The sequence below is a fragment of the Felis catus genome, chromosome B1 (genome assembly GCF_018350175.1).
Source record: "Felis catus isolate Fca126 chromosome B1, F.catus_Fca126_mat1.0, whole genome shotgun sequence".
NCBI classification, from domain to species: Eukaryota; Metazoa; Chordata; class Mammalia; order Carnivora; family Felidae; genus Felis; species Felis catus.
Window position 1 is genome coordinate 72,541,602 of NC_058371.1, and position 20,742 is coordinate 72,562,343.

The window sequence follows — 20,742 nt, forward strand, 5'->3', positions numbered from 1 at the left end:
GATTCTGTGAACAGCTCTACTGTATTTGTACGTTAGATGGGTTCTCATTTCAGTGATGCAATTAATGCTTCAAAAATAAGAGAAGGCATATTACATGCGGTTTCTTGTTTTGTGGGCATATACCCATTTTGCATTACAAAAATAACAAAGAGCCCAGTATGATCAGGACCACTGCTCTGAAAGAAACCTACTGTGTGTTGCAATCCCACACATGCCATTAACTAGCTCTGTGACCCTGAGCAAGTCACTTCCCTTCTCTAAGTCTCAGTTGCTTTCGCCATAAAATAATGGACATTAACTAGATGTCCTCTGGATCCTTTTGACATTCAGGTCACACCACCACTGGCCTCTGTCCACTCCTCCACACAGCCCACCATCATTGCAAACACATAAGGTGATTGGTCTTCTCACCTGGAATTCTCCCCTCTTCCTCTCTGCAGGAACAAACGACCTATCCTGTCAGTCTCTAGGGTCCTTTCTTCTTCCAGCTGGCTAGAAACAAAATCTCCCTTCTCTGCAATCCCACTGGAATTTTTTCCACACTCATTTTATGATATGTGCCATTTATTCCTGTGGATTAGAGTTACTGCTGTACCTATATTATCCTCAGGTCAAAATGAAGGCTAATTTAGTTGTTGTTCCCCTCCCCTGCCCCACAAATTCCTTATGGGAAAAGCAGTGCCAAAAAAGGAACTCTATATCACAGACCTATGACTGACAGAGCCTTGAGTAGATTTCTTTCGTTCATCGCCTGAATTCTAAATATGGGGACATTTCATAATATTGTACATTTATAAAATCATAAAATGTAAACCGAAATATCACTTGCTAAATTGAGAAGGATTTGCCATTTTAAAAAAAATTGTTGATCAATATCCAGCCACTGAATTTTATTTTCTTTGATTGATATTAAGGTGACCTATTTGGTAAATGTAACACTGGTCTTCAGAACCTGAAGCTCAACCAAGTATCAAAGGTTTATTTGACATTATGTTACCTTCTGTTTCCTTAAATTAGCTAGAATATTCTTAAAAATATGTTTTATTCCAGTGCTTCCAGCACCACTATATTAGTGTAGGAGTATTGATTTGATGACTTATAGCCCTCTGAAGAAAAAGGAAAAGTAAATAACAGTGGATCACTAAATTACTATTACTACTCTGCCAGAAAAAAATATCTATAAGACATTTTCCATATTAATCACCTATTTTTTAGTAAATAATCCAGAGAGTGATTGTTCAAAATACTTAATTATAAGACAATCAGAAAGGGGAAATAAACGTTCAAAATATCCTTTTTTTCTTCCCACAATTTCTCCTATCATACTTCAAAAAGTATTTCTCGCATATGATGACGCTATGTAAAAATAAAATTAAACCACATAATTTGTTTTATGAATACCATGCAGTAATGGTGAAATCCTCTGTTTACATCATTATGCGTATTACCTTCAAACCAATACAGCTTTCCTGTTTTTAATATGCTATCATTCAACAGATATTTACTGAGAGCCCCATATATGTCCTATTCTGTTCTACATACTAGGATATCATAGAGAATAGTGCAGAGAAAACCATAACTCTTATAAAGTTCATATTCTATTTGAAGGAGACAGAAGAAAGCAAGCGAGAAAAGAGAACAAATTCATAGTGACAAACACTATGAAGAATATTAAGTAGGGTAATAGGAGCAAGACTGACTGTCTGATGGCTACTGTCAATAGGGAAGTCAGGAGGAAGTCAATCTAACGAGAGTCAACAAGAAGAACCAACCAAACAACAATCTGGGAGGACAGCATTCCAGTCTGGGAGAACAGTTAATGCAAAAGCCATCAATCAGAGATAAGCCTGAGTGTTCAAGGAATGGGAAGGAGGTCAAGGTAGCGGGTACTGAAAAAATGAGAGAATTGCAGGAGATGGGATTTGAGGAGCAGGGAGAGCTGAGGTTATGCAAAGTCCCGTGTTGGTCATTGCAATAAATTTCTGGTTTGTTCTAATTACAATCAGAGATAACCAAACATTTTAAACAGAGTGTACATAATCTATATACTATTTTTTTTAATTTTTTTTAATGTTTATTTTTAAAAGAGAGAGACAGAGCAGGAGCTGGGGAGGGGTGGAGAGAGAGGAAGACACAGAATCCGAAGCGAGCTCCAGGCTCTGAGCTGTCAGCACAGAGCCAGACTGCAAGGCTCAAACTCACCAACTATGAGATCATGACCTGAGCCGAAGTCAGACGCTTAACTGACTGAGCCACCCAGGCACCCCTCTATATATTATTTTTAAAGAGTGCTTTGAATGTTGTATGGAGAGAGAATAGATTGAGGGAAAAGTAGGAATAGAAGCAATCAAAAGGATATATTCAGGCACAATGTAAGGCTGGCTTGGATTTGGATAAAAGAAATGGACATGGTGAAGAGTGATCAGATTTGGAAGACTTCTAATCCTGTGTATGGGGCACATGAAGGGGATTTTGGCCTAACAACTAAGTGAACGGTAGTGTCACTTAATGAGAAGGAGTGGATGTCGGGATGGGAAAATATCAAAAATTCCACTTTTAATATAGTAAGTTTTAGTGAGCCCCTTTAAACATCAAAGCGGAGAGATAGAGTAAGGAGGTAGATAAATGGGTCTCGCACCATAGAGATTTTATGATTTGCAGTTCACAAATTTCCACAAATTTATACGACTGTCTTACAGATATATGGCAAACACTCTCATTATTTTCTGTTAATCTCTTCCCCAAAGCTACTGGTGGAACTTCTTTAGAGATAAGTGCACAACTAATTTCTTCTTTATACCCACCTCCTCACATAGATGGCCCAGGCTAATGTTAAGAAGAACTCAAATTTTGTTGGTTAACTAAAATGGAAGTATTTCTTAATTGTCACTGATGCATTAATAGCAATACCCTGCTGAGTCTATTAATTTACCTTAATTTACTTGTTTCTGCTTTTTATAACACTCCTCTCTTCCCTCAGAAAAGTATAAAAGAGGGTCTTAAATAAAACATACTAAGGGTCAAAATAGTTAGTCTTGTATCACCAGCACTTATCATAGGATTTAGAGTATATTGCAAGTAAAATAGACGTTGGTTGAATTAATGAATCAATGATAATAATCTACACTTACATGTATTTTGAAATTAACTTTCATTATCATCAAAGTCAATAATTTCTCAAAGATCTTGAGGCATTCCAACTAACTTGTGAAGTCAAGCCACACATATACAAGTGAGGCTACCTAATTAGATCAACTGGGCCAACGATGGTGAGTTAATTAATCCAGGGCATTAGATAAAATCATATTTTCTATGACATACACAGTCTTAAAGGCAAAAAAAAATGGTTTTGTCCACAAATGTGGTTTTTAATAGACAGTTGAAAATAGAGAATTCAAACCTAACTGAAAGGTTGGGATGGAAAGAAAGACTTGGAGATAGTTGTAGAATGACCACAACATCAGATCCAGGCTCAAGGTACGCTTACTCTGTGATGCCCTTGCTTGCTTTTATAGACAAGCGTGATCAGTAGTCACCCACTCAGTAGTTCACAGAGAAAAGCAGTACTAGTGAGAGGAACCCTGGTGACCAACAGGACTAGCTTATACTTGTTTCAATTGACAGAGCCAATGAAAAACCATCTTCCTGTCTCCCTGATCATTGCTATAATGAGTGGAGGGAAGCTTGAGAGATAAATGCAAGTGTTTGTGAGGCTGATCTGTGCACAGGAAACAAGAGATCGCCTATGGAAAGCAACTGGCGAGAAGAAAGCCAGTGATTCACTTAGATGGAGGAAAGGAAGAGTAAGTAGAAGGCCAGTAAGATTTTGGGCAAATGGAGTTGTTTTGTTCCTTTAGGGTAAATTTTCAGTTTGTGTGAATTGTATTTTTCCAACTTTTAGTTTCAAGATGATGAGCCAACAGTTCATGAATCTATTAAAATACATCTCTCATTATTAAAGAAATACTATTAGCCCTTTGTAGTAAACGGTTTTAGAGAAAAAAAAATCCATTTTGCAATGATACTATATATACTAAGTATACTTTTATGGTAATGGATGTGTACAAATTCACTGATTTTTCCCATATGCATCTAATGAGATAATGGCTAGCCATGGTTTGCATTCTAAAGAACCAATGTCAAGAATATTCACTTCCTTGCAAGTTTTCTGATTAAATGGGTCATTAAGGCTGGCTCCAACTGCCAAAGTTGAAGTAAAAATACAGGGCTTGAAATATTATTTTTCCATATTTAAATGCAAATACTAGGACTCCACCCCAGGAGACTCTGATTCATTGAATCGGGAATGAGGCTCAGAAATTTCATCAACAAGCTCTCTGGTTACTTCTACGGAAACTGATTTTCCTTTAGACCACACTAATAAACATTTGTTTTGATTCATGAACTTGAAGTTTTAGGGAACTCAGATATCATCCTATAAAGTTTAATTGGATTGTTTTACAAATGATTAAACTAAGCACAAAATATTTCAGTGCTTGCCAAAGTCAGTTGGTTATTACTAATAATGGTCTCTTGACTCCAAGGCCAGAGTTTCCACATGGGGGTCCTTCCTACAGGACCTGGGACGCCATGGTTCAAAAATAAAATAGTAGCCTTAGTTGATCAATACAGCCTCCACAGGCTACAGAGATTTATGAGAATACAGTCAGAATTTTATCACTATTCACAGACAGGCAGTACTTTTAAATGGACAACCAAATGAATGGCAAGTCTATAGTGACATACCCAGTCTTTTAAAAATATATCAAAATAAACCTTTAAAAAAATTTTAATGCTTATTTATTTTTGAGAGAGAGACAGAGTGTTAGCGGGGGAGAGGGAGACACAGAATCTGAAGCAGGCTCCAGGCTCTGAGCTGTCAGCACAGAGTCCGACACAGAGCTTGAACTCATGAACCACGAGATCATGACCCGTAGCCAAAGTCGGCCGCCTAACCAACGAAACCACCCAGGCACCCCATAAAAATAAACCTTTACCTTTGTATAGACCTTTGTATTTCCCTAAGGACCTTCACATAACATCTGAGTCTCCCCAAAACTCCATGAGACTTAGAGACTGTCTTCTAAAACTGACTCCCATGACTCCATAGAGCCATAGATGCCCCATAGAGTCTGTTATTCTCTTTATATTGACAAGGAAAATGAAACAGAATTCAACATGATGAAATTAAAGCTTGGATATATTTAATATTCTAAAATTCAACAGGTACAGTTTAGCCAATGAGAAAGAGAAGAAACTCCTGAAATAATGTGGGATATTAGTTTGCCAATATACTCAGGTGAGGATGTGCACTAGATGGAGCAGGAAATGAGACATGTCAACCTGTCCTTACTCAATCTCAGGACCCCTGTCCCTCTCGTAGAATAAGCAGTTCTCTTCGCTGAACAGGAAGCTCATGTCTAGATACGTATTCTTATACTTCATTTTCGCTACACGCAAACACTATTATTGCTGCCTCTGGTGTTTGCCCAAAAAAGCAGCAGTTTGGTCCAACAGGAACCTGGTGTGTTGGACTTATTCAGAAATGCTGAGCTGATCTCCAGTTAAGTGGACAGATCCTTAGAGGTGGCCACTGGCAGAATTACACACACACACTCCACCCCTACTCACCCAACCACCCCCCGTCATGGCACAGAACATGGCCACATTCAATCTAAACCATCAGTATCTGATAAAGAGAATTTTTCTAAACTGAAAAACACCAAACTAAAACCCTAAAGCGATTTTTAAGGGTCGTATTGACCAAGTGGATGTTTGCTTTGTACAATGATTTTAGGACTTCCCTACTGACACCCAACTAAAAACCAGTAGTGCTGGTTGAATCTGTATTTTCAGATTTAAAATCCAGATGTCAAGGCAACTAAATGAATGGCAAAAATCTGGCTTTTAAGGAAAACAGGTAATCACGGCAGGGACAATACTTAAATATTGTCTTAGTTTGGATTCCCCCAGAGGCACACGTGGAACGAGTAGTTTGAATGGGAGTTATATGGGAAGAATTAGGAAGTCAGATTGAGAAAGGAGGAAGGCAATACAAGATGCATCCAGGAGCGGGTTACTGCTGTGAGAGACCTCGGGAAAATGGAGGGAACCTACCTCAGAGTTGTCCCACCAGAGGGGCAAAAGCTGGGGCTCTTATCAACCAACTCCTCTTTGGACATTGGCTAAAGTTTGTTATCAGGACATTCCTTGCTGGACCTCTCCTGCAAGGCCAACTACACTTCTACCATGAGAGAAAGCAGCGATAGCAGGTCCCTGCAGAAAGAGGCCATTGACATGCACAAGGATAATGGGTATTCAGGGGATAGAGAGGAGGGGCACTGACAGAATTATACATCTAATGAAATAGACTGCAGCTACTAAAAATGATTTGCAGAAGACAACTGCTGTAGAAGACAAATCATGAAGTACACTAGGAAAGAAACAGGTTACAAAAAATGACCTGTTTACGAAAAAAAAGAAAGTATATCACATGCATATGTTTGCTTAGAGAAAAATTGCAAAAACATACGACAAAATGAATAATGGTTATCTTTAGGCAGCAGGACCACAGTTGGTTTTAATTACCTTCTTCGTACATATTAGCATTTCTAAGTTTTCCACACTGAATGTGCATTATGTTTGTGATAGGAGGCACATTTTTTAAAAGAAAAGAAATGGAGGTGAGAAATTGTGAGGTCTATCTAGTCACTAAGGAGTATGTGGATCCTTAAAGCCCTAGAATCTATGGTGGAAATAAAACAGAGAAAGTAGGATACTAAGAATGAGCACATACTTCAGGATGTCCTTACCTGCTATTCTCGACAAACGGGATCAGCATTCACACACTCAGTGGTACACAGGAAAAAGCAGGATATATTCAGAGTTGCTATAATTCACAGAGCAAATGAAAATACCTTACTCTGTCACCCTGACTATTGCTGCAATAAATGGGAGTATAAGAGGGATACAAATAAAAATATCTGTGGGGCTGAAAGATGAAAACAAAACAGAGATCACCGGTGGTGACGAGATTTGGTACCCCTGACCATGATGGGAAAGAATGAGAGCCTGAAGTGGATAATCACAGCTAGAGAGCAGCTGATAAGAAAAAAGTTGTGAATTGGGTTCAGTAAGAGATTAGGACTACAAAAAGTAAGGCCACCTAAAGCTAAATCATTCTCTATGTCTCGTTGTCTCTAGTTCACAATTCCAACTGAGTCTTCCCTCACTACTGTTTTATGAATAATTCTTTTGCTGGGTCTAATTTGCTGTTAAGCCTATCCATTGATTTCTTAATTTTAATATTATTGTTATTCTTTCTAGAACTTCTCTTTTTCAAATTTGTCATTTTTGTAGTCTCTTGTTCCTTGTTCATATTTTCAACCATCTCTTTTGTTTTACTTTTTTTTTATTTTTTTTCAACGTTTTTTATTTATTTTGGGGACAGAGAGAGACAGAGCATGAACGGGGGAGGGGCAGAGAGAGAGAGGGAGACACAGAATCAGAAACAGGCTCCAGGCTCCGAGCCATCAGCCCAGAGCCTGACGAGGGGCTCGAACTCACGGACCACGAGATCGTGACCTGGCTGAAGTCGGACACTTAACCGACTGCGCCACCCAGGCGCCCCTTGTTTTACTTTTTTTTAATTTATTTGAGAGAGAGAGAGAGTGGGAGCAGAGGAGAAGGGCAAAGGTAGAGAGAGAGAGACAGAGAGATGCCCACGAAGGCTCCAGGCTCAGTGTGGAGCCCAATGCAAGGCTCAATCCCACAACCCTTGGATCAGCTGAAATCAAGAGTCAGATGCTTAACTGACTGAGCCACCCAGACCCCGCACTTTATATTCTTAAATATATTAATCATATTTATATTCTGGGTTTAAATATATTTTTTTGAGGTGTGTGTGTGTCTGTCTGTCTGTTTTTGCTATCCAACTTTTCTTCTGGATCTCACTATAATACCATAGTTTTCTATGCATTCTCTGTTTTGTCTCACTTTATTTTATTTTGTTTTTTAAGGAGGTGGCATTAGCTCATGTTTCTTATAACTTTATGGGAATTATTTGAGGCCAGCACTCCACTAAAATAGATCTGTGTTTGCTTCTGCTGGCAACCTAAGGCCAGACCACCCTGGAGCCATTTGAATGTCTATCTTGAGGGTTTTGGACTACAAATCCATGAGAAGGCCAAAATGCTTTTACAATTCTTAGAGAATATTGTTTTACCTCCATCCAGCACCTATGTTTCAGACAGGCAATTTTTTCCCATCTTAATTTGAAAAGAACCATGTGTGAAAATTGATTTCTGGTTCACTTGCACTTAAATGGACTGAGAGCTTTACATGTGAGGTCACCTATGTTAAGAAGAGAAAAAGACCAACACATCTACTAACAAAATAAGTCCTCAATTTATTTTACCTGACATGGAGACAATAACCACTGAAAAGCTTCAGTGAATGGCCCTATGAAAGATGAAATTCTGAAGTTTTTTATTTCTAGAAAGCTCATTGTAGTTATGCTAATTATAAAATTTGTGCCTTGAATTAGGTAGAAAACTCCATAAAGTATAGCCAGTTGATTTCTTTTATGTATTCAGGAAAGAATTTTCAATTAGGCTTATTAGGGTTACTAACATACTTAACCATTTACCAGCTTTGGCTGGGGTATTGCTCCAAATGTTATTTATCAACATCAACCATTCAAAACTGCTACAGTCAAAAACAGCATTCAGTTTTTATATCTCTCAGCAAGGGTTTTGTAAATGGAAAGTTTTTCTTTTATGTGACTAGATCCCCGTCTTGGGCAAGTGTTGAGCCCCTTAAGAGCATCAAAACAAAAATATTTCTGGGGCTGGGGGCAGTCCCAGATGATAGCATAGGAGATCCTCATGGTCAACACAAAGCAAAAAATACATAGTAGATACACAAAAGATAATGAGAAAGGAATATAAGCATAACACTAAGGAATGTCATCAAACCACCAAATATTAACAGACCTAAAGAGAGAAATTTACAATACAATAGTAGCAGGAGACTTTAACACCCCACTTACATACATCGATGTATGATAGATCATCCAGACAGAAAATCAATAAAAAAATAATTGATCTTAAAAGACACAAAAGTCCTGATAGACTTAATAGATCTATACAGAACACTCTGTCCAGAAGCAGCAGAATGCACATTCTTCCCAAGGCCACATGGAACATTCTCCTGAGTTGATCATATGTTATGCCATAAACGAGGTGTGAATAAGTTTAAGAAGATTGAAATCATATCAAGCATCTTTTCCAACAACAATGGTATGAAAACTAAAAATTACCAGAAGAAACCTGGGAAACACACAAATACATGGTGATTAAATAACATGCTACTGACCAGCCAATGGTTCAACAAAGAAATTAAAAGAGGAATAAAAAATACTGTGAGACAAATGAAAATGGAAATACAACATACCAAAATTGATGGAATTCAGCAAAGCAGTTCTAAGAGGGAAGTTCATAGAGATAAGAAAATTAACATCAGTAAATAAATAACATCAAGAAATCAGAAATACTTCAAAGAAATTATTTAACTTTACACTTAAACTAGAAAAAGAAGAACAATGAAGGTCAAAGTTAGTAGAAGGAAGAAAATAATAAAGATTATAGCAGAAATAAATAAAATAGAGATTAAATATACAATAGAAACGATCAATGAAACTAAGAGCTAGTTCCTTGAAAAGCTAAACAAAATTGAAAATTCTTTACCTAGACTCAACATGAAAAAGCAAAGAGAACTCAAAGACAGAAAATCAGAAATGAAAAAGGAGAAATCACAACTGACACCACAGAAATACAAAGGATCATAAAATACTACTATGAAAAATGATATGCCAACAAATTGGACAACCTAGAAGAAATGGATAAATTCCTAGAGACATACAATCTTTCAGACTGAATCATGAAGAAATGGAAAATCTGAATGGAATGATTACTAAAAAGATTGGATCAGTAAACAAAAATCTCCAAAAAATAAAAGTCGAGGACTGGTCAACTCCATTGGTTAATTCTATCAAAAATTCAAAAAAGATTTAATACCTATCCTTCTCAAGTTCTTCCAAAAAATTGAAGATAAGGGAATGCTTCCAAACCCATTTTATGAAGCCAACATTACCTGACACCAACCAGACAAGGACACCACAAAAAAGGAAACTATAGGCCAATATCCCTGATAATCTTTAACAAAATATTAGCAAACCAAATTCAGCAGCATATTAAAAGGATCGATCGCCATGACAAGTGGCATTTTCCCTGAGAGGAAAAGATGGTTCAACACATGCAAATCAATCGGTGCAATATACCACACTAACAAAATGAAGGATGAAAATCATATGATAATCTCAATAGATGTAGAAAACAGTATCTGACAAAATTCAACATCATTTATAGTAAATACTTTCAACAAAGTGGGTATAGGGTAAACGTACCTCCCATAATGAAGGCCATATATGACAAGCCCACAGCTAATATAATACTCAATAACAAAAAACCAAAACTTTTCTTCTAAGATTAGGAAAAAGATGAGATCCCTACTAACCCCACTTTCATTCAACATAGTATTAGAAATCTTAGCCAAAGCAATTAGGCAAGAAAAAGAAATAAAAGTTATCCATTTTGGAAAGAAAGAAATAAAACTGTCACTATTTGCAGATGACATGATTTTATATGTAGAAAACCCTAAAGACTCACCAAAACACTGTTAGAACTAAAAAATGAAGTCAGTAAAGTCAGAAAGTACAAAATCCATATAAACATTTGGTTGTATTTTGACATACTAATAACAAACTATCAGAAAGAGAAATTAAGAAAACAATCCCATTTATTAAAAATGTAAAAAGAAAACAATCCTATTTACAATTGCTTCAAAAAGAATAAAATACCTAAGAATAAATTTAACCAAGAAGATGAAAGACCTCTGTAATGGAAACTATAAGATATTAATGAAATAAATTGAAAAAGACATAAAAAATTGGGAAGACATTCCATGCTCATGGATTGGAAGAATTAATATTGTTAAAATGTTCATACTGCCCAAAATAATCTACAGATTGCATGCAATTCCTATTGAAATTCCAATGGCATTTTTCACAGAAATAGAACAAAAAAATCCTAAAATTCCTATAGAGCCACAAAAGACCTCAAGGAGTCGAAGCAATCTAAAGAAAGAAAAACAAAGCTGGTGGTACCAAGCTTCCTGATTTCAAACTATATTACAAAGCTATAGTAGTAAAAACAGTACAGTACTGGGATAAAAACAGGCACACAGATCAAATGGAACAGAATAAAGAGCCCAGAAATAGATCCACACATATACTGTCAATTAATTTTTGACAGAGGAAGCAAGAAAATAAAATGGGGGAAGGAATAATCTCTTCAGTAAATGCTGTGGGAAAACTGGACAGCCACAGGTAAAAGAATAAAAATAGATTACAGTCTTTTACCATACACAAAAATTAACTCAAAATGGATTAACGACTTGAATGCAAGACCTAAAACCATAAAATCCTAGAAAAGAATATAGGCAGAAAGTTCCTTGACATTGGTCTTGGAGATGATTTCCGGGATCTGTCAACAAAAACAACGGCAACAAAAACTAAAATAGACAAGTGCGATTATTTGTCGTACTTGTCATACTTAAAGCTTCTCCACAGCAAAGGAAACTATTAACAAAATGAAAAGGCAATCTACTGAATGGAAGAACATATTTGTAAATCATATATCCAGTAAGGGGCTAATATACAAAATATATAAAGAATTCATACATCTCAACAGCAGGGAAAAAATCCCACTAAAAATTGGGCAGATAGGGGGCCTGAGTGGCTCAGTTGGTTGAACGTCCAAGTTCAGCTCAGGTTGTGATCTTGCTGTTTGTGAGATCAAGCCCCATGTCAGGCTCTTTGTTAGCAGCTCGGAGCCTGGAGCCTGCTTCAGATTCTGTGTCTCCTTCTCTCTCTGCCCCTCCCCTGCTCATGGTCTGCCTCTCTCACTCTCTCAAAAATAAGTATTTTTTAAAAAATGGGCAAAGAACTGCATAGACATTTTTCCAGAAAAGACACATAGATGGACAACAAGCACATGAAAAGATGCTCAACAGTGGGGCGCCTGGGTGGCTCAATCAGTTGGGTGACCAACCTCGGCTCAGGCCATGATCCCACAGTTGGTAGGTTCAAGCCCTGCGTTGGGCTCTGTGCTGACAGCTCAGAGCCTGGAGCCTGTTTTGGATTCTGTGTCTCCCTCTCTCTCTGCCCCTCCCCTCTGTCTCTGTCTCAAGAATAAATAAACATTAAAAAAAAAGAAAAGATGCTCAACATCATTAATCATCATGGAGATGCAAATCAATGAGACATCACCTAACACCTACTAAAATGGCTATTATCAAAAAGACAAAAATAACAAGTGTTGGCAAGGGCAGGGAGAAAAGGGAACCCTCATGTACTGTTGATGGGAATGTAAATTGGTGCAGCCACTATGGAAAACAGTATGAGTTTTCTTAAAAAATTAAAAATAGTACACATGATCCAGCATTCCACTTCTGGATATTTATCTGAAAAAAATGAAAATACTTATATGAAAAAATATAAGCACCCTTACGTTTATTGCAGCTTTATTTACAATAGCCTAAGTGTCCATTGCCAAAGCGGAGGGTGTTTGTGGGGTGGGGGAGTTGGTAAAATAGGTGAAAGGTGTCAAGAGATACAAAATTCCAGTTATAAAATAAATAAGTCATGGGATATAATATACAGCATGGTGACTACAGTCAATAATATTGCAATGCATATTTGAAAGTTGCCAAGGGGCACCTGGGTAGCTCAGTTGGTTAAGCATCCGACTTCGGCTCAGGTCATGATCTCATGGTTGGTGGGTTCAAGCCCCAAGTCAGTCTCTGTGCTGATAGCTCAGAGCCTGGAGCCTGCTTCAGATTCTGTGTCTCCCTCTCTCTGCCCCTACCCTGCTCACGCTCTTTCTCTCTCAAAAATAAATACACATTTTTTAAAACATTTTTTTAAAAAGTTGTCAAGAAAGTAATTCTTAAAAGTTCTCATCTCAAGAAAAAAAATTGTAGCTGTATGGTGATGGATGGTAACTAGACTTACCATGGTGGTGATTATTTCACAGTGTTTACAAATATGGAATCATTATGTTGTATACATAATGTCAATTACACCTCAATAAAACTTTTAAAAGGACCATCAAAATAAAAGTCTAAGTTTGTGTAGCTTCAGTGCTTACTTCTCTGCACTTTTGCGTTAGGTGGTCTTTACCTTTACAAATTCCTTTCTTTTTAAAAAATTTTTAATGTTTATTTATGTATTTATTTTTAAATGTTTTTGTTTATTTTGAGAGAGAGAGAAACAGAGCATGAGTGGTGGAGGGGCAGAGAGAGGGGAGACACAGGATCCAAAGCAGGCTTCAGGCTCCGAGCTCTCAGCACAGAGCCCGATGCCGGGCTTGAACTCACAAACCATGAGATCATGACCTGAGACGAAGTCAGACACTCAGTGGACTGAGCCATCCAGGCATCCCTAATGTTTATTTATTTTTGAGAGAAAGAGAGAGAGAGAGAGAGAGAGAATGAGCAGGGGATGGGCAGAGAAGGAGAAACACAATCCAAAGCAGGCTCCAGGCTATGAGCTGTCAGCACAGAGCCTGATGTGGGGCTCAAACCCACAAAGTGTGAGATCATGACCTGAGCCAAAGTCAGAGGCCTAACCAACTGAGCCACCCAGGCACCCCCAAATTCCTTTCTTTCTAACCAGCTCATGGATGCACTTGATGATTTTAAAATATTTTACCTTGTATTTTTAGTTGCATTCAGTGGAACAATCAAGATGTCCTATATGATGAAACAGGTAGTCAAGTAAACATTCTATAGATTCTTACTGCTTAGTGGAATTCAAATGTGTATGTCACTGGGATAATTACATCCTGGATTTATTTGCCCAAATAAGCACCCCAATATGCTGAATTATTTGCCCAATGGCAAACCAGTGGGCTTGAGTCTTGACTGCATTGTAGAATACTCCTTTTTAAAATGAAATCGTTAAAATTAAAGTAATTTTAAAATGCAAGGACTGGTTGTAAAATGCTTCAAAAATGCTTTCTCATCTTTTATATTCTCAGGCCAGAATGAATAGTTAAATAAACGGATGAATGATTTACACTGACAGTCTAACTACATGTTGTTAGGATATAAGAATTAATCTAAGAAAATGTGGACGCAAGAGAAAGCAGAGTTTTTTTGCTTGTTTTGGCCATTCAGACTATCACATGTACTGAGTAACTGAAGCTTGCGAAAACTGGAAATGTCTTTATCTATGTAGATATAGTTAACAAATTTCATAGAAAAGCCTTCATATGAATCACTGCACTTTAATTTCCTGACTATTTCCCTAAATAACTGCAGCGAAGAAAAAAAAAAAACTATGAATAAAACTGCCAAACAGATAAGTATTGTTACTTATCTGTGGTTCTGGAATCGCTAAACAAACAAACAAATTCGATGAGGTGTTACTTTAAAGCAAAGACAAGGGAAAGAATGTCATCAGTGGAGGAAAAAACAGTAAGAATATATATCTCAGCATTAGAGTTGGAGAAAGCCAGGCATTGCACTTCACTTTAAAGTGGCTCTTCAACAAAATAAAAAATAAAAGGAAATTACCAAACGCAAGTTCTAAAAAACCTTCTTTGCCTCAAGTTCCTATGATCTTGCAATTTCACTGTCATTCGACAAATATTTATCTCGAGCATACTATTTGCCAGAAACTGTGCAAGGCACTGACTGAGCACATCAGAAAGCTCACAGATAAATAAGGCAGACAGATACATAATGACATAAATATACATAATATACATAGTGAAAAAAACATGTACTATTCTATCAGCTAAATAATCTATAAATTTATATTCAGTTAAATGCTGGTTAATTATAACCTAATATCCATAAACATAAATGTAATTTATCAACTGGCAGCCAATGTTTAATTCAAGATTTCTAATATAAAATTCACAGTGAAAATGTGTTCCTTGAGGGTTCCTACGATCACTGGGTGTTGGTTAATTTGAATGAAATGGTACAAGTTGCCTCTAGTCACTTGCTTCCAACATAAAAAGAACATTACACACTCCATTATGTTGCCAATCTGAAGCCTAAAGAGCAAAGAGAGAGAGAGAGAGAGAGAGAGAGAGAGAGAGAGAGAGAAACAATAAAACTAGGCATTGGAAGTGAGTCTGTGAAATGGAAGCACAGAGTCCCATTTCTAGAGTTAATGATCATCATCAAAGCAGAAAAAAATTAGTGTAAAATCAAATTCCAATGAGCTTGGAAATTCCCTGCCCCCAAAACAGGACATTATTGAAAAGTAAACAGCAGAAGTAAATAAAACTAGGGTGAGAAAAAGAACGAGGGACAAATTTTATGCACTTAAACTAAGAGTAATTCTACTGCCACCTTGGGTCCTTTGCAGAATAATTTTTAATCCTTAATATTGCCCACCACCCCCACCCCCCCCCCCCAACATGCATTCACATAACTAGCTGAAGGATTAAGGAAACCAAACAAATGTCTTTTGGAATGTGGCTTGCCTGACTCCAGAAGGGCAGGAAGAAATGCCTGGGGTGCCTTTGCTTCTGGCCTATCAAGGACACTCTCCCTCATAATTTAAAAAGTCTTGTGAGCTTATGATCTACATAAAGACAATGAGTACATGTGAATCAATGATCCAAAGGGAGACAAAAACACGTATTAGGAAGCCAAATACTAGAACCAGTAGTCTGGTCATAGAAACTGGACAAAAAGATGAACAGAGAGACACCGTGCAATGATAGAAAAATAACCCAAATAAAGTAGAACACAATGGGCAAGCAAAACCAGGGTCCTAGTTAGGAAGGAGCTCGCTCTTCATTCTAAGAAGACTTCAGTTAAAAATTACAATATGCTGCTAGCCTCTTAAATAGAGACTAGGTTTGCCTGTGGAACATACTCTCCCTTAGTTTGGAGAACAATAGTAGCAGTGAGCTATTTCAGTTACATAAATAACAACTAGGTAACCACCCATTGTTTGGAGGGGTGATTGATCTGGAAGTACTTCTAGGTTGTATGTTGTTGGTAGGTGAATACAGAAAGTGACATACCCAGGTAGTTATTTGCATATGCAAACTGACAGTCTGGGAACCAGGCAGGTACAGGAAAGAGAGAAGAATTAAAGAGAACAGAGGAGGGGTTTTCAAATTTCATTTGATGATATTTTTCTTTTTAATTTTTTTAATGTTTTATTTATTTTTGAGACAGAGAGAGAGCATGAGCAGGGGAGGGGCAGAGAGAGAGGGAGCCACAGAATCCGAAGCAGGCTCCAGGCTCTGAGCTGTCAGCACAGAGCCTGACGCGGGGCTTGAACTCACGAACCATGAGATCATGGCCTGAGCCGAAGTCGGGCGCTTAATCGACTGAGCCACCCAGGTGCCCCATCATTTGATTATATTTTTCAAAGGTATTTTTCTTGGGATAGAATTCTAAGTTGAGAGGTGTTCTCTTTCATATTATAAAGATGTTTCTCCACTGTCTCCTTGATTACGTTGCTTCTGATGAGAAATCCTTTATTCTTATTTTTTTTTCCTCTATACATGCTGTGTTTTTTTTCTGGCTGGTTATAACATTTTCTCTTTATCACTGGGTTTTGGCAATTTGCGAAGGATATGTCTTGGTGTAGTTTTTCTGTTTTTTTTCCCCTCACACTGCATTTTAGCTTAAGTTATTTCTCAAGACTTCATTTTTTAGAGAAGTTTTAGGTTGGCAGCAAAAGTCGAAAGAAGGTACACAGATTTTCCATATACCACCAGTCACACATTTGCATATCCTCCCCCATTATCAATATCACCCACCAGAGTTGTACGTTTGTTATAACTGATGATCATATATTGATACACCATAATCAGCCAAAGTCCATAGTATACATTAGGGTTCATTCTTGGTGTTGAACATGCTATGGGTTTAGACAAAGATATAATGCTATTTATCCACCATTATGGCATTATACCTAACAATCATCTGTGTTCCACTTATTCATCATTCACCCAACCAACCCCTGCAATCTTTCTGCTCTCTCCATAGTTTTGCCTCCCCTGGAATGTCATATAGTTAGAATCATACAGTATGTGGCCTTTTCATATTGACTTCTCAAAATTAGTAATATGCATTTAAGATTTCTCTACATCTTTTCATGGCGTGATAGCTCATTCTTTTTTTTTTTTTACTTTTTATTTAAATTTTAGTTAACATACAGTGGAATATTGGTTTCATGAATAGAACTCAGGGATTTATCACTTACATACAACACCCGGTGTTCATCATAACAAATGCCCTCTTTGCACCCATCACCCATCTAGCCCGTTCCCCACGACCCTCCCTCCATCAACCCTCAGTTTATTCTCTATTGTTAAGACTTTCTTGTAGTTTGTTTCCCTTTATCCTCTTTTTCCCCCCTGTTCATATGTTTTGTTTCTTAAATTCCATGTATGAGTGAAATCTTAGAGTATTTGTCTTTCTCTGATTGACTTATTTCCCTTAGCATAAAACATTCTAACTCCATCCACTTTGTTGCAAATGGCAAGACTTCATACTTTTTTATAGCTGGGTAATATTCCATTGTATATATATACCACATCTTCTTTTTCCACTCATCAGTCAGTGGACATTTGGGCTCTCTCCAACATTTAGCTATTGTTGATAGTGTTGCTATAAACATTGGGGTGCATGTGCCCCTTCAAATCAGTATTTTCATATCCTTTGGCTAAATACCTAGTAGTGTAATTACTGTGTTGTAGGGTAGTTCTATTTTTAACTTTCTGAGGAAACTCCATACTGTTTTCCAGAGTGGCTGCACCAGTTTGCATTCCTACCAACAGTACAAAAGAGTTCCCCTTCCTCTATATGCTATAAACAACACCTGTTGTTTCTTGTGTTGTTAATTTTAGCCATTCTGACAGGTCTGAGGCGGTATCTCATCATGGTTTTGATTTGTATTTCCCTGATGATGAGTGATGTTGATCATCATTTTATGTGTCTGTTATCCATCCAGACGTCTTCTTTGGAAAAATGTCTATTCATGTTTTCTTTCCATTTCTTAACTGGGTTATTTGTTTTTTGGGTGATAAGTTTGAAAGGTTCTTCATAGATTTTGGATACTAACCATTTATCCAATATGTCATTTTCAAATATAATCTCCCATTCCAAAGGTTGCCTTTTAGTTTTGTTGATTGTTTCCTTCACTGTGCAGAAGCTTTTTATCTTGATAAAGTCCCAATCGTCCATTTTTACTTTTGTTTCCCTTGCCTCCAGGGACATATCTAGTAAGAAGTTGCTCCAGCCGAAGTCAAAGAGGTTCCTGCCTGTGTTCTCCTCTAGGGTTTTGGCAGTTTGCCATGTCACATTTAGGCCTTCATCGAATTTGAATTTATTTTTGTATATGATGTAAGAAAGTGGTCCAGTTTCATTCTTCTGCGTGTTACTGCCCAACACCATTTGTTGAAGAGACTATCTTTTTTCCATTCAATATTCTTTCCTGCTTTGTCAAAGTCTAGTTGACCATACGATTGTGGGTCCATTTCTGGGTTTTCTTTTCTGTCACATCAATCTATGTGTCTGTTTTTGTGTCAGAACCATATTGTCTTGATGACTACAGCTTTGTAATACAGTTTGAAATCCAGAATCATGATGCCTCCAGTTTTGTTTTTCTTTTTCAGGATTGCTTTAGCTATTTGAAGTCTTCTGTGGTTCTATGCAAATTTTAGGATTGTTTGTTCTAGTTCTGTGAAAAATTCTGGTGTTATTTTGATAGGGATTGCATTAAATATGTAGATTGCTTTGGGTAGTATAGACATTTTAACAGTATTTGTTCTTCCAATCCACAAGCATGGGAAGTTTTTCCATTTCTCTCTGTCATCTTCAATTTCTTTCATCTGTGTTCTATCATTTTCAGAGTAGAGATCTTTTACCTCTTTGGTTAGATTTATTCCTAGGTATCTTATTGTTTTTGATGCAGTTGCAAATGGGATCTATTCCTCGATTTCTTTTTCTGCTGTTTTTTATTGGTATGTAGAAATGCAACAGATTTCTGCACATTGATTTTATATCTTGTGACTTTGTTCAAATCATGTATTAGTTCTAGCAATTTTTTGGTGGAGTCCTTGGGGTTTTCTACATATCATGTTGTCTGCAAATAGTAAAAGTTTTACTTCTCCTTACCAATTTGGATGCCTTTTATTTCTTTTTCTTGTCTGATTGCTGAGGCTAAGACTTCCAGTACTATGCTAAATAGTAATGATGACAGTGGACACCCTTATCTTGTTCCTGACTACAGGGAAATGGCTCTCAGTTTTTCCCCACTAAGGATGATATTAGCTGTGGGTCTTTCGTATATGGCCATTATGATGTTGAGGTATGTTCCCCCTATGCCTACTTTATTGAGGGTCTTTATCAAGATGGATGCTATATTTTATCAAATGCTTTTTCTGCATCTATTGACAGAATTATATGATTCTCATACTTTTTTTTAAATTAATGTGTATCACGTTTACTGATTTGCAAATATTGAACCAGCCCTGCAGTCCAGGAATAAATCCCACTTGATCATGGTGAATAATTATTTTAATGTACTGTTGAATTTCATTTGTTAGCATTTTATTGAGAATTTTTGCATCCATATTCATCAGGGATATTGCCTGGTAATTCGCCTTCTTAGTGGGGTCTTTGTCTGGACCCCACTTGCTTTGGAATCAAGATAATGCTGGCCTCATAGAATGAGACTGGAAGTTTTCCTTCCATTTCTATTTTTTGGAACAGTTTAAGAAGAATTGGTATTAATCTTTCTTAATGTCTGGTAGAAAGCCATCTGGCCCAGGAGTTTTGTTTGTTGGGAGATTTTTGATTATTAATTTTTTTGCTGGTTATGGGTCTGTTCAAACTTTCTATTTCTTCCTGTTTCAGTAGTTTATAATTGCTAGGAATGTGCCCATTTCTTCCAGATTTCCCAGATATAAGTATGCTGCTTATAATACTTTGTGGTAGCCTCTATAAGCAGGCTCCCTCCCTGCTGCTGTATCCACAATTACATCTCCCCCAACTCTCCCCACCTCCCACCTTCCAAATGGTGGTCACCTTTTTACTTGGAGACTTGCGGTCTTTGTTCTCTCAGACCTCCTATTGATTTCTTGGGTGTTCAGAACAATGTGATAACTATCTAGCTGTGTTCCAGGAAGGAGACAAGCTTGGGGTCCCCCTATTCCTCTGCCATCTTAATTCAGGCTTTTCTATCCCAGCACTGGTTCCTGCAGCATTTGTGAGCTCTGCTCTGATAAGCAGTGACTCCCTGGTGTCTGTCCCCTGTCTGTCCCTCCAATCTTGTACATAGTGGTTTGCTCTTCATCCTCCCCTCTCCTATGGATCCAAGATGAGCTGATTTTTCAGTTTGTTTAGCTTTTTACTTATCATTAGGATGGAGTGGTGACTTCCAAGCTCTTCACATGTAGAACCAGAACACTTGCCGTAGTTTTCTTCATATGTCTGCACTTCATCTTTGTTGAGCTTCTGGGACACGTGGGCTTATAGTTTCCACCAAATTTAGAAATTTTTCCAAAAACATTTTTATGCATTTCACCATTTTCCTCTTAGGACTCCATTTACATATACATTAAGCCAATAGAATTTTTT

The 20,742-nt window shown here is 37.3% G+C and overlaps 1 protein-coding gene and 1 long non-coding RNA gene across 2 annotated transcripts in view; both read right to left on the reverse strand.

Annotated features, from left to right (window-relative positions):
* Nucleotides 1-13,882, reverse strand: part of LOC123384903 — a 30,053-nt gene extending 16,171 nt beyond the window's left edge. The window contains exon 1 of the long non-coding RNA XR_006596645.1: nucleotides 13,832-13,882. This is a non-coding gene — a long non-coding RNA (uncharacterized LOC123384903). The remainder of the gene's footprint in view (nucleotides 1-13,831) is intronic.
* The window catches only part of RBM46 (RNA binding motif protein 46), a 126,321-nt gene that overhangs the window by 17,126 nt on the left and 88,453 nt on the right, over nucleotides 1-20,742 (reverse strand). The gene's annotated exons all lie outside the window — the stretch shown is intronic.